Source organism: Armigeres subalbatus, chromosome 2, assembly GCF_024139115.2.
Source record: "Armigeres subalbatus isolate Guangzhou_Male chromosome 2, GZ_Asu_2, whole genome shotgun sequence".
Taxonomy (NCBI): Eukaryota; Metazoa; Arthropoda; class Insecta; order Diptera; family Culicidae; genus Armigeres; species Armigeres subalbatus.
The window spans coordinates 233283880-233298085 of NC_085140.1; the positions used below are offsets into that span (position 1 = coordinate 233283880).

The 14206-nt window shown below is 38.0% G+C and overlaps 1 long non-coding RNA gene across 1 annotated transcript; it reads right to left on the reverse strand.

The window, feature by feature from the left end:
• Window positions 1-13011: 13011 nt before the first annotated feature.
• LOC134216017 (uncharacterized) lies at window positions 13012-13537 on the reverse strand. Its single transcript, XR_009980437.1, has 3 exons — window positions 13479-13537; window positions 13332-13397; window positions 13012-13149 (listed from the first exon to the last, which is right to left on the reverse strand). It is a non-coding gene; the product is annotated as an uncharacterized LOC134216017 (long non-coding RNA).
• Window positions 13538-14206: the final 669 nt, after the last annotated feature.

The following is a 14206-nucleotide window of genomic DNA, read 5'->3' on the forward strand; positions in this document are numbered from 1 at the left end:
CTAATGATTTTTTACCTTTCCCCGTTAAATTAACCAACTTTTTGTACATACAAACCTTACGGATCCCAAGACGAATCGTTTAAGGAGAAAATTTTGCAAATCGGTTAACTCGTTCGTGGGTTAAATCGTCAGGAAGGAAACCTGAACTAATTTTTATTTATATAGATATTGATTTATTTATGGAAAATTTGTATTTTTTTCATGGGACTAATTGCAATTTTTGCCTTTAAAAATGCTAATTTATAATGATATATGGAAATGCTAATATCATCTTTCAAGCTTAGACGTACATGTTCATAATAGAATTCGAGGCGAAAGTATAGAATTGATAGTTCCGTTAGGATACAACAGGCATGAAGAATGTTTTTATAGAAGTCGATTTGAAAGCGAGCGGAGGGCCATATTTGTGATATATAAAAACATTCTTCATGCCTCGAAAAATTCAAGTGCGCATTGGTCCTCCACGAGGATCTCTCAGGTCTGGTGTCCGTAGAGGACTACCAGTCCAATAAGCGTTTTGGTTAATGAGCGTCAGTTTGGTCAGGTGGTCTCGATCATCATATGTGGGTCTGAAGTCAATGAATAGATGATGTGTAGCGCAAATTATGTATTTTGGACATATTTTGTATTATGTATTTTGTATAGGGTAACCGTACCCTTAGTGGAGGTAGCACCAATAGTGGAGGTAGTGGGGTTTTAACGAAATTTATCATATTTATACATTTTACGATGGTTTCAGTTGATCCGTCATGCTTTAAATATCCTGTTAAATGCAACTTATCCTAATATTTCGCTTGGAAAACTATTGAAAACAATGATTTTCCTTAACAAAATTGACTCCCTTGCACCTATAGTGGTGCAACTGTACCAATAGTGGCGAGTCTCATAAGAAACCAATGGATAGCACCACTATGGGAACCAAAATTATTTTTTACCTTCACAAAAGGAACAGTATACCCATAGTGGTGCAAGCAATATTTGGTAATTGTTGATGTTAAATGACATCTATCTCATTTTTGTTAGCAAATTTTTTAGTTTTTCTATTGACTAAGATATTAAAGCTGTAAATTTCCCATAATTATCAAATTTTTAAAAAATATTTTCTTTTGTGGATCTACTAATACCTCCACTATTGGTACCGTTACCCTATATTTTGGACTTTTGGCTATACTTTGCGTGTTTTTCTACTTAGTTTTCTTTAAATAAATAGGAATCATCTGTCTGTTTTGCCTCGTTCATAATCACATTTCGAACCATATTTATGTAACAAAATAAACAAAATATAGCCAAAAGTCCAAAATATGTACATATGTCTAAAATAACATCGTTGCCCTAGCCACGTTGTATTCGCGACATTTTGACACCATGTAGGCGGCGTTCAGCAATGTGATTGCGCGGAACTTGCTTTAATCCAGCTTATCGCCCTTTCTGTAGATGGGACAGGGACACACGACACCTTCCACCAACTCCTGCAGGAATCTTCCTCCTGCTCGCATTCGCCGTCATACCAATCGTTTTTTCTGATCCGGGGGCACCGTGCCCAATGCAGAGGATGCGGCGCTGCCAATATGGCAGATCAAATACCTCTCCCGCCATCCATCCAAAACAAAACAACAAAATAAACCCTTATTAATCTACCTAACGGCGACAATGCCCTTCCCGTGCATTACAAAATTTAATTTGTAAAATATGTAAAACATATTAGAAATTTCAACCCTCCGGTAATTCCTCCGCGAATTCCTCTGGAAGTTCTGGCAAGAATTAACCTTTAATTATTTAGATCAGCGGTTCTCAACCTGAGGTACATGTACCCCTGGGGGTACCTTCGCTGGCCCTAGGGGGTACCTCGAACAGAAATGCGTGATGACGGATGTGTTACAATTCCAATCAAAACTTATCGAACATTTCAGTGCAATCTACCTGATCGAAACAAAATTTTGAATGATATGTGTGGGTTGATAAAGTTGAATATGCTTCTGAACTAAAATCTTGAGTCAAAAGGTCCGTAATCCACCATTTAAGAGGCATGAATGCTTGAATGCATGAATGCTCAGTTGCTTCTTTGGAAAAGGGTTGGAAGCATCCTTCTCTGAGAGAGAGAAGCCAGCTCACTGACAGATCGTTTATTTACTATGTCTTCTCCTTCTTTATTTGTGTGGAAACCGAGGAAACTCAACAAATCAAAGTAACATTTCATAACGTCGAACTTGTTCGAATTAGCTGATTTTAATAGTTATGAACTTCATAACGTGCAACAAACCCGATTTCTCATAATACGGGATCATTCACATGGATAATTACGGGTTCAATTCACTGTAGCAGATATAAGAAAAGTTGCAAACATAAATCGGCAAATTAATAATTTTTGTTACGGCCATTTGAAATTGCATCGCAGTGTTTACTTTTTCGGTTCGCAGTGACTGGATCGCGGTGACATTAGGATGAACGTAAATAAAGCGAGCTGTCTTCTCTCTCTCAGATCCTTCTATGCTTCTCGGAATCTTCTTCCAAGCAGCTCGGAAGCCCACTTTCCAGAGGCTCAGGTGCCTCTTCCTCGGAAACCTCTTTTCAAGAGACTCGGAATCTTTCTTTCACGAGGCTCGGAAGCCTCCTGTAAATATTTAACGAGACTAAGGAATCACTTGACATGGGAAAGCACAATTGCAGATGCCTTTCCCGCGTGAAGATCTGTTCTGGACTGAAAGGATGACGATGCACCCCCTGTGTTGCTTGCGCGTACCGGCGGTTCGACACAGCATTGACACAGCGACAAAACAGTGGGACGATGAATCTGTCATCATCGTCATTGTCAATCATGCGCGAGGGGTAAGAAGGCATTACAGTAAGAGCCTTGCATGCACCTCACATCCCCCTTCCACTCAAAAAAAAAATATATATATCTATATATATAAAAATGAAATGGTCTGTGTTCGTATCCGCATAACTTAAAAACGGCTGGAAGGATTTTCTTCATTCCTTCTGCAAATAGGTTCGTTATCATTTCCGACGGGTTTATATGATATTTCCTAATGCGAAAATCATGAGTAAAGTTAAGTAAATCGTGAAAAACCAAAATTAAGAATCGTATGGAAACTTCGCATGGGTAGTTCAGAACACGCATTTTCGCCTACTATGCAGGACAACGTCTGCCGGGTCGACTAGTATATATATATATATTCACGCGTACAAAATAATTTTCATGCGGCATACATATTCTGTGCACAACAATTTCAACTATTACATCACCCGCATACATGTCCCGATGTTGTTTGAAATGAAGCTTAAAGTTATGAAACCAATAAGTACAATTAGTTGTACAATCCATATTTCTTCTCATCATTTTTACTGTTTAAATATAATATTTTCTAAATATTGGTCATCCATTATCCTCTCTAATATTTGCTTTGGATACATTCCCGCATTCCACAACTGGAACATTGACGCCTCGCGCCTTCCGAGCAGCACAAGTCAGGTAAATCGGTATTCGTTAAGCAATAAGTATTAAGCTGCAAAGTTACTAAGTTAAATACCATTTATGCTTCCATACATCTCGTGGCTAGCAAGGGTACTTTCATGCTCTGGGTAGTTGCTGAAATTTCTCACACAAAGCAGCACATTCACATTCAAATATATTCAAACATATGCAGTTTTTGTCAGCTTTAGCTTTCAAATGCGCCACAAAAAAAATATATGGATCGTTAGCCATTGTGGGTAGTAATGTCTAGGCAACCATGGGATATTAGCTAGATGGGGGGATGAGTTCTTGATTATCGAGTTGAGTGATTTAATTGTGATTCAGGACCCCGGTGTTTTACCTTGGAAATTGGTCTCGGCGTTAACAAAGTATTCGCGTGAAAATTCGCAGTAACCTTCTGTTGACGTTCTGTGTCTATTCAACCGGTTACCTTGACTTCTGCAAGCCAGCCGATACTGCTCAGTGATGGCTTTGTAGCAGACTCGACATACCATACAATTTACGGAACGTACGCAAATCAGCTTTCAGTCATGATTATTCAATACGTAGAATGGCGTAGTCAAACTACACTCTAAGGAACATCTATGCTAACTGCGTTTCTCCTGGTTGACAATATGAAAAATGATTTATTTGTATGCTATTACAGGTTGGTCTATTTCTGAGTGTACTGTACCATCGACTCATTCATACAACTGTCACTGAGAGTGCTTACTTTGGGCAGAAAAAAACATAATAAGCAAGTTTTACTGCTGAAAGCGCCTCACGGTTGAAAAATCGAACTCAGTTCTGTGTGATACATTACTTTTCTTATTTAAAAGGTGTTTAAATTTAAAATAATTTATTGGTTTGTAGAATGTACATTATAATCAATGACCAATAGTCAACCGAATATTGATAGTCTAGAGCCGACTTTGAATATGTCTGACAGTAAGCTAACAAGTGATGAAATGAGAACTTCACCAAATAATTTAGATTATTTCGCACTCTGCAACTAAGAGATCACCCAACAACCGATGAAACTCGTGGTTTATTTGCCCCCTCCATGTTCCGTTTTCCATCTGCACCACACCATATATGGATATCGACACTTTCTAAGACAAATTGCGCGGTGATACTCTGCAATCATTGTTTAGGACTCGTAACCCTAGAGGACTACCGGTTTTGTGGATGGTTAATTTGGAACGACAGCGTCTCTATCAATCCAAGTGTATTGCAAAGTCTAAAATAAGTATTACAATCGACTCTATACATTTCGATGTTCTATATCTCGATATCTCTCCCTATGTCGATGATTTTCTCGGTCCCTTCAATCTAAATATATCTTTGCTTTCTATAACTCGATAACCTTCCTATCTCGATGTGTTCAGGTCATACTTTGCGCAGGGTTCTCTCTCCCTATGTCCGATATATCCAAATTTGTAGGTTACTAGACTACCTTTGGACAATAACAAACACATCAAAAACATGAAACGCTTAGCTCCTAGTCAGTCTTGTACTTTCTTGAAAATTTAGTCTGGCATTTTCATGAGGTAACATGCCATAACATAAATGTCGTCGGAGAAGCCAAATAGTTGAAAGAAGGATTGGAAAATTGTTGCACTCATATCAATCCTTGCTCTTCGTATAATCATCCTCAAAGAGATATTAAATAGCAGGCACATTACCTTGTCGTAACCCTTGGCGCGTTTCGATAAAGGCTCGAAAACGACCATAAAATTGGAATTATGATTCTTGACTAGTTGTGTCGGTTTATCCGGAAATTCGTGTTCATGCATTTACCACCGTAGCCGGTCTTAAATTAAAATTTTATAAAATCGTATACAAAAACTTAAATCCAACAACCTTTTGAATAATGAAGTAAATACTTTTCGTTGGTAAATCAATACCTATCCATACTATCAATAGTCAGGGTTCTGACTTTAAAATTCATTAAATCTATTTTGGAGTGGAGGGATAATAATTGTGTTTGTATTTTTCATAAGTACCTTCACAAGTTTTTTCTTTAACAAGTTTTTTTCTTTAGCCGAAAATGAATGTGATTGATAATTAAATATTGTGGCTACTAATTGAAAATGTTTCTCAGATTCAATAGTTTTTCGTCCGAAACACTTTTCGCAAAAAATGCTCGGTATTCAAATAACAATCGGTAAATTCCAATCTTGTACATTTTAATAAGTTATGCATTTGTACGTTACTTCTACTACGCTATCACCTTCACTATTCTACTATCGGCAGCATCAATGATGACATAAATAATCATATCACTCAGTTATGTTTCAAGAAACGACATCTCTGGAATGGCAGTTCTACACCTTTGCCCGCAAGGCTATTTCACTCTACTTGCAGTCTTCTTCTTCTTCTTCTTACTGGCATTACATCCCCACACTGGGACAGAGCCGCCTCGCAGCTTAGTGTTCATTTTGCACTTCCACAGTTATTAACTGCGAGGTTTCTAAGCCAAGTTACCATTTTTGCATTCGCATATCATGAGGCAAACACGATGATACTACTTTATGCCCAGGGAAGTCGAGACAATTTCCAATCCGAAAATTACCTATAGACAGGCATTGGTAATCGAACCCAGCCACCCTCAGCAGGGTCTTGCTTTGTAGTCGCGCGTCTTACCGCACGGCTAAGGAGGGCCCCTGCTTGCAGTCTATTCCCATTGTATAAAGCTATATTTTTTCCTCTAGCAACGCTCTTTGCTATTAGAGAAAGTAAATGTTTTCTTCTCTGATCTTTTACCAATTCCAATACCTGTTGGTCTTCTTTACGCACCAGCTATTTTCTCAGCGGTCTTCAATACACGCTATTTCCTCACCCTCGGCGGGTTTCTTTAGCTGCCATCTTTTTAGTCAGGCGGTGTTCATTACTCGCCGTCAACTTTTTGCTTTCTTTGCGTTTTCGTTACGCGCCGTATAATATCTCGACGGTTCCTTGGCGGTTTTCATTACACGCCCTATTTTCAGCGGTATTCTTTACGCGCTACAACTTTGCTTAGGTGGTTTTCATTACACACCTTTTTTACATGGCAGTTTTCAATACTCGCCATTTTCAATTTTTCTTACCTCGACAGCAGTTTTCATTACATGTTTATCTCTGACGATCACCTTTAGACCAAACGATGTCTTTTAACACTTATTACTAGTACACTCTTCAATAAACACTTTCAAAGCTTTCCATGGCAAGTGATTCCTCATATGTTTATTCTTATATTTTTCCTTGTTTATTTCACTCCTGGCAGGATCGCCAATGTAAATATTCAACGAAACTAAGGAATCACTTGACATGGGAAAGCACAATTGCAGATGCCTTTCCCGCGTGAAGATCTGTTCTGGACTGAAAGGATGACGATGCACCCCCTGTGTTGCTTGCGCGTACCGGCGGTTCGACACAGCATTGACACAGCGACAAAACAGTGGGACGATGAATCTGTCATCATCGTTATTGTCAATCATGCGCGAGGGGTAAGAAGGCATTACAGTAAGAGCCTTGCATGCACCTCACACCTCCTGATCGCGCAAGTGGTTGGGATTAACATTTCTTCTTCGAATTAAAACGTTTATTTACGGTTACATTTTTATTGAACAAAAGATACACTGTGTTGAGTACTGATGGGCTATGGTTTCAACAAATACGGTAATATAGTGAAGGTAGCATTTAGAGCTCAGCACCGGCGACCACAATGATTGTGTTTACACGAACATACTCCCCGTCTTGAAGCAGTTGCTTCAACAAAACAGAAATAAGTGAATGAACAAACTTTGCAGCGATGTGTTGATTCCAAGTCGGCGCACTCCTCTATCGTGAATGATAAAACACAAAATGCAGACGAGAAGAGAACAATGCACGCATGTTTGTCCCGGACTGATTTCCTTCAACGGTTAGTTATTGCTTTGATGTTAGTTCAGCTTACTTTTCGATGATCAAGTGTCTCTTCAATATTAATCCTAAGCATATGCGGTATTTCGAAAAAAATCGTTTCAGGTGGTTCGAAACGAAATTCCGCGGAATTTCGCGGAATTTGAGCATGGCGAAATCTGATTTCTTGATTTCGTTTCGTTTCGTGAAATTACAAAAATTTCGCTAGAAAAAAACTAGCTTCTAACGAAATTTAACGGAATTTCGCGGAATTTCGAAACAAATTTGAACTTGAACCATGCTTTATATTATCAGTCTCTTCAGTGTTTTGTTAGAAACATGTAAAAAAACGAAAAGTATCTTTAACTATTCTATCCTATGTTTTACAAAAGTGATCCGACTCAATATTTAAAACGTCAGGCTTAGAGTGTAAATTTAATTGGATATAAATCAGATCAGTATAACTTTGTTGAAGTGTCAAAATCGTGGTGTGGATTCCCAACAAACATTGGAAGTTGGTAAAGCTCTTATTCAGTCAAAAATAGACTTCTTCAGTCAAAAAACTAGCTTATTCAGCTTAAATTGTTTGTAGGGTTCCTAGGGCCCTCGTGAAGTTTTTTTAGCGCCTCTTTCTTATCAAAGGCTAATTTCTTCACCTCCGCTTAGGCCTCAAACCAGGTTTAAGCGCATAAGTAAGCACCGCTTAAGAGTTAGGATGGCCCTAAGGAAAACATAATGCAACGTTTTACGTTCAAGCAACAATTAGAATCTTACCTAAAAGTAAGAATCAAAAGTTCAGAGGATTGAAGGTACTTCACACAACAGTCAATATTCGGCGAATCTTCGAAATGAACATACAGCCCCCAAGATTTAAATTTAAACTCTGTAATATTATTTGACTATTTGCACAGTATGTGTGCAAAATCGATCGTGTTGCTGCTGGTCACGACGGGACGGCTAGTCTAGGAAACGCAAACTGAAAAAATTCTGCCTCGCGAGCAGATTTTTTTTAATCAGTGTGCTATCGATAGTGTTGATGTTGGTCATGCTAGCTAGTGCGGGAGAATACAAGATTAAAAAAATAATGTCTGCATCGAAGAGCACAAAATTATGTAGTGCAGAATCGACATATCAATCTCATTCGGCGTCCTCTGGGCGAGCAAAAAACTAATAATCACTTCTTTTACAAATCCACAGTACAACAATTACAATCTCTCGGTACGGCTTTTGAAAGTAAACATAAACAAATATGTTAAATATCTTGGCTGTGCATATGCACAGCACATGTTTCGAAATAGACAAATTGATATGAAATTTGCGAAAAAAAATCCACGTGTCTTGGAGGGACTCGAACCCTCAACCTCCTACTCTCTAGATAGGCGTGATAACCCCTACACAACAAGTCTTTCACCGTCATTAGTCGTCTGAGTACACGCGACCGCAGGCGTAAGGCAATCAAACTCATCAAATGCTTTAGCCAAGCAAGCCTTTGGCACAGCAGAGTGTGATTGATTCGCACTCTATACAAATTCGCCCAGCCCGTTGTTGGGGGCATAGAGTGCGATCCTCTCGTTTAATAAACAATGTGCACTCGCTTGACTGTGGATTTACAACAGTAAAGCACATGTGGAGATTGGACAAATCAAGCATCCGAAAGATATTCAATTTGCAAAAATGAGTTAACCGCGGTGGAGGTTGGTACTCGGATTCTGATGGCTTTTCCGCAAACGTGACCATTAAGTGGTCTTGTTGTGTAGGGGTTATCACGCCTATCTAGATAGTAGAAGGTTGAGGGTTCGAGTCCCAAGACACGTGGATCCTTTTTCGCAAATTTCATATCAATTTGTCCATTTCGAAACATGTGCTGTGCATATGCACAGCCAAGATATTTAACAAAAACCCAACTTAATTCACCAAGTGGTGATACTGCCTTTCTCGCATTTAGCCAAGACACCAACCTCATATAGCGTTAATATGGTTCGAAGTACCATTTTCTTTATAACTTTCAAACGCAACGGTCGATCAATATAAAATTCAATAGTGATCAACTAGGCTTTGCCCCCTGTCGAATGAAACTTGTTGCGAGAAAATCGGTTAAGGATTACTATATGAAAAGTTGTCTAATGTTTTTCTTAGATTTTGTGCACACACATACACACACACATACACACATACATACACACGGACAGACGGACATTTGTTCAGCTCTTCGAGCTGAGTCGATTGGTATATAACACTATAGGTCTCCGAGGCTTCTATAAAAAGCTCGTTTTCGGAGTGAAATGATAGCCTTTCGGTACAACTTTGTTGTACGAGAAAGGCAAAAAATGGTTTTCGTACGGCCGAGTTGCCGAATAATATGCAAATAATTATAAACAAATATACTTTCAACAGAAATTAGTCACCAGCTACTCGAATTAACCCAATATTCAATACATTCAAAGTTAATTGCCTATATGCCGGGTATTAAGCCACCCGGAGTGGAAATTAATTACTATGTCTGAAACTTGATTATGCATATGTACAACATGTGATAGATTTAGTTCGTTAGTAATTGTTTTCAGATTCAATTATGTTTCAATGTATTGTCTGGCCTACACACTTGATGAAGCAAGTGTAGGAGCCGGACAATATTAAATACTCATCCTACTTGGTTGACATTGTGTACAAAAATACATTTGAGAGAGTTAGTTCTGAAAATGTATTGCGAGAGATCGGCTGGTACCTGGTGCTGGGAATTTGGTTTCATCAGTACCCGCTAAGCTGCGGTGGACGACGGAGGTCCTTCGTAGCTTAGTAGGGAAAGCACCTGTCATGCGAACTGGGGTCGTGGGATCAAACCCCACCGAAGGGGCGGTTACCCTCCACAGGCCTGGTAGCGGGTCACTTTTTAGTGACTTGGTCACTTTTTTCGGGTCAGTCACTAAAAAGTCTCTTTTTTCGAGCTCAAGTCACTAAAGTCACTTTTTCTCTGAAAAAGTCACTATTTTTAACTATTTTGAAACCTTTTACTATGTTTCGTTAGGAGCGTCGTGGTGGAATGAGAAAAATTTTTGAAACTTCGTCGAAAGATGCTTTATTTATGAAGGACATTAAATGACGGATTTAGGAAAAATGACCACTTAGTTCTTTTTGGCCCAAAAGCTGTTCGGAACTTCTTCGTGACTTCAGATTCGCTGTGAATCTCGGTGTTCTTATTATATTTTCAACAGCGATTAATTGAAGGGGGTTTGTGTCACAGTTTATGATTGGGTGTACATATCGTAATGCATGCAAGATTGGCACAGCGGATTGCGAATCTAAATATATTTTCAAAGCCTATAGTAGACTCTGTAGATTTTAAAACCTTTTTAAAAACTATTAAGCTCTACACTTTATCAATTGAACTGTTGAATATTCAAATTCACCTTTTTAATTTTAGATACAGTTTTAGAAACCATTAGTGAGCAAGGGCTTGCTCTAATGCTCATTAGATTATTTATTTTCGAATCAAAATGGAGAAATTCGCATCTCTGCTTGATACTACAATGAAATTTTGGGGTGGAACATTTCTCGCTTAACTTTTCAAAAGGAACTAAGTAACATTTTTTTCATGAATTAATTTGAATAGTGCAATCAACAGAACAACATGAAAGCTATTGATTGCAGTATTCAAATTAATTCATGAAAAAATGTTACTTAGGTCCTTTTGAAAAGTTAAGCGAGATTTCTACGTACATACTTAATTTTTTATCGGGGTCTCTGAAATTTGTTGAATTTTTATCTAGATTCGCACAGCCGAGCCCCAGCAAACAGGTTTGTTTTGCTGAGATATCTGTCAAAATTGCTGAAAATAATTTGTTAAGCTAACAAAAATAATTTTGGCCGGGATGTCAGTATTTTTTTTTTCTGGGCACACGGCTCCGCGGATTTTTGCCGAGCTGCAGATATAAAAACTAAGTTTGTAAGGGATAGAAAGATTATTTTCCATAAATAGCGGGCTTGGTAGCCATATGGCTACTGCTTCTGCCTCATACGCAGGAGGTCGTGGGTTCAATCCCAGGTCCGTTCCATTCTCCTACTTTGAGAAATTCATGTTCTAGCAATCGCTAGACCTGGAAATGGACTTCCATACCGCTTCCATCTCAATTCCTATACCTTCAACTTGAATATTCTAACAGTAATCTGCTAGAATTGGAAATAAACTATAAAGCGCGTTTCCAAACATCCAATTAGAAATTCCATCAGTTGCTTTCTCCTATCTATCACATTGGCAGCTCGTTAACCAAGACGGGGACCCTCTGCCTCTCGAACCTAAAAACCAAAAATTCCAACAAATTCCGCATGAACTCGTGGCAAGTGCAGAGGTATATTCGGCTTGCAGTGGGCGAGTGATTGCATCATCATTTCCTCCCCCTTCCCTACATTGACTTGCATTCTGACGTGGCAGGCGCCAGTATGACATAACAAATGAGATCACCAGTACTTGTACATTGAAGATATGAGCTAGTCCCAAGCAAACATCTGTTGGTTCTCTGTGCAAGAACAGCTGATCTGGTCATAATGGAGTAGCAACTACGAGCAGTCAATCAAGCTCAAGCTCAAGCTCAAGATAGAAAGATTATTTTCCATAATGTTTTCGTAAAGGTATCCTCACACCTCGGGCTCTTTGGTCCGCGGATTTTTTACCCATGCATTTCTGCATATGCGGTGTTTGTTTGTTCCTCGAACTTTTTGTTTAGGCTTTTTAAAGTCTTGAGAAATAAATATTTAGGTTTCGAAATTATTCTTGGGTTTCAGATTTATAAACTTTGTGAGTCGAATTAAATCTATGACTAAAAATTCATTAAATAAATTTCAAACATAAAGCCATTTTTACACACAAGCGAAGATTTTCCGAAGAAGTTCGTATTCATATTAAACATTATTCTGTATTACTTGCCTTAAAGTTGTGCTTTTCCAAAGGTGAAGGGGTGGAAAATAAAAAAAAATATCGAAAAAAATCGTATAAAAAACTTATCAGATCTCACTTGCCATAACGATTCGATTTAATTCCATCACTTTGCAAACTTTGATCAGTGTCTCATACTTAAATCGATTTTATAGACTAAAGACGTCTTTACTGTGGAGCTGGAAATACGCATACTTGTAAAGATTTCAAAGTAATGGAATTAAATAAAAGATATTTTAGTTACTAGATAAAGATTGTCGCTTCGGTTCCATTTGTTCTGCTGTCCAGAACATGTTGGGTACCAAGCTGTCAAATCGTATGGATTTTCCTTCTTTGACATTTAGCTCCCCTATCCTCGCCAGCAAAAGATGTTCCGGACAGCGACAATCTTTATCTACACAGAAAGAAAATTCGTTATTGAAATTAAAAAAACCATTGGTAAAATTAAAAAGTTGCGTTGGTTCTTTTTCGTAGAGAGTTCCACATGTTCAAAATAAAAGTACACCAACTTTTGTAATAATCATGGCTTAAAAGTTCCACAACGCTCTAAAATTAAAAGTTTGAACATTCAAAACTAAATTGTAGAACTGTCAAATGAAAAAGTTTACAGTATAAAAAATATAGTGAAATATTTTCATTCAGAATCAAAGTTTTCATTTTCTAATTAGAAGAACCCCATACCCCGGCCGTGCTCCAATCATCTTTTCAATTGAAATTAAAATAAACAAATTACAAGGAATGGCTTTCACTTTTTATTTTGAGCTTTTTTCTTCATTTATCTCCCGAAACACGGTGGCCACTTTTAAACGTCAACCCGAGAACAAAGCCTCTGGCCAGAAGGGTGTGCAACATAGTCTTCTGAGGACATTACGCCATGAATTTCCTAAAAATAGAACGAAAAATCTTGCATGAATATTGAGTAGCATAAATATTATAAGCCTGGTGCCCCAGCCCCTGTACATCAATCTTTAATTTTGCTCACGACTTTGAAGTACTGGAGCGGGGAACTGTTTTTGATCATTGAGCCTTGTGAACTCCAGCATCAACCTTTTCATATTGACCTACCTTCATCTTTATATAAGTGCGCCGTATTTTTGCCGGATCCGGGACCATGGGTGATAAAAACATTTGCTGAAAAACAAATAAAAACACATCAGAACTCTCGAACAGGCTATTCTCTAGCACTTTCTCATGAACGGTTTTGAGACTTACCTACAATCGGGTGGCAAAAGTTTTTTAACCAACATCCAGTAGATGGCCGTTTACTTTTTGGTTCCAGCAGTATCTGAAATAGCTACACAGCAACAGAAATCGACGGATACTTAGTCGAGGCTAAAAAACTTTATCTCGACCAACTGGTTGCCACCTGCAGTCTGATGGCTCAGCTGTAACGACTACACACAAAAAAATAACGTTGCTTTCACTTTCCATCATTCGGTGTCACAGCACCGGCTACACTAATAAAAATCCACACATTTTTATTGGCAAAAATCTAAAGAAATTTCCAAATAAATTTTATGTGTGCGTTAATAACCACCCGCTATTGGAAAATCCACATAAAGGTTATTAGTTAATAAGGGTTATGTGTGTTTCCACATATATGCTATGCAAATTCATATAGCCGTTATGTGGGAAATGCTATAGTCAAAATTTATGTGTGCGACACATGATGGATATGATTGGATTTTTGTCAGTGTATGTGTTTACGTAAGGTGATTTAACATTTCTAGAACTTCTGTGACGAAAGCGCGTACTTTTAATTTTACACACAGCCTCGAAACAAAATACTTTTACATAAAATACAAACATTTTACGGAGACGATTTTTACTCTCATTTTAAAGAAAATAAGCCGCTTTTCAGATAGAAAGCGCATTACATTTGATTGCAAAGTTTTATTTTTTTCTGTGTAGTAACTAAAATATCTTTTAATTAAATGGTT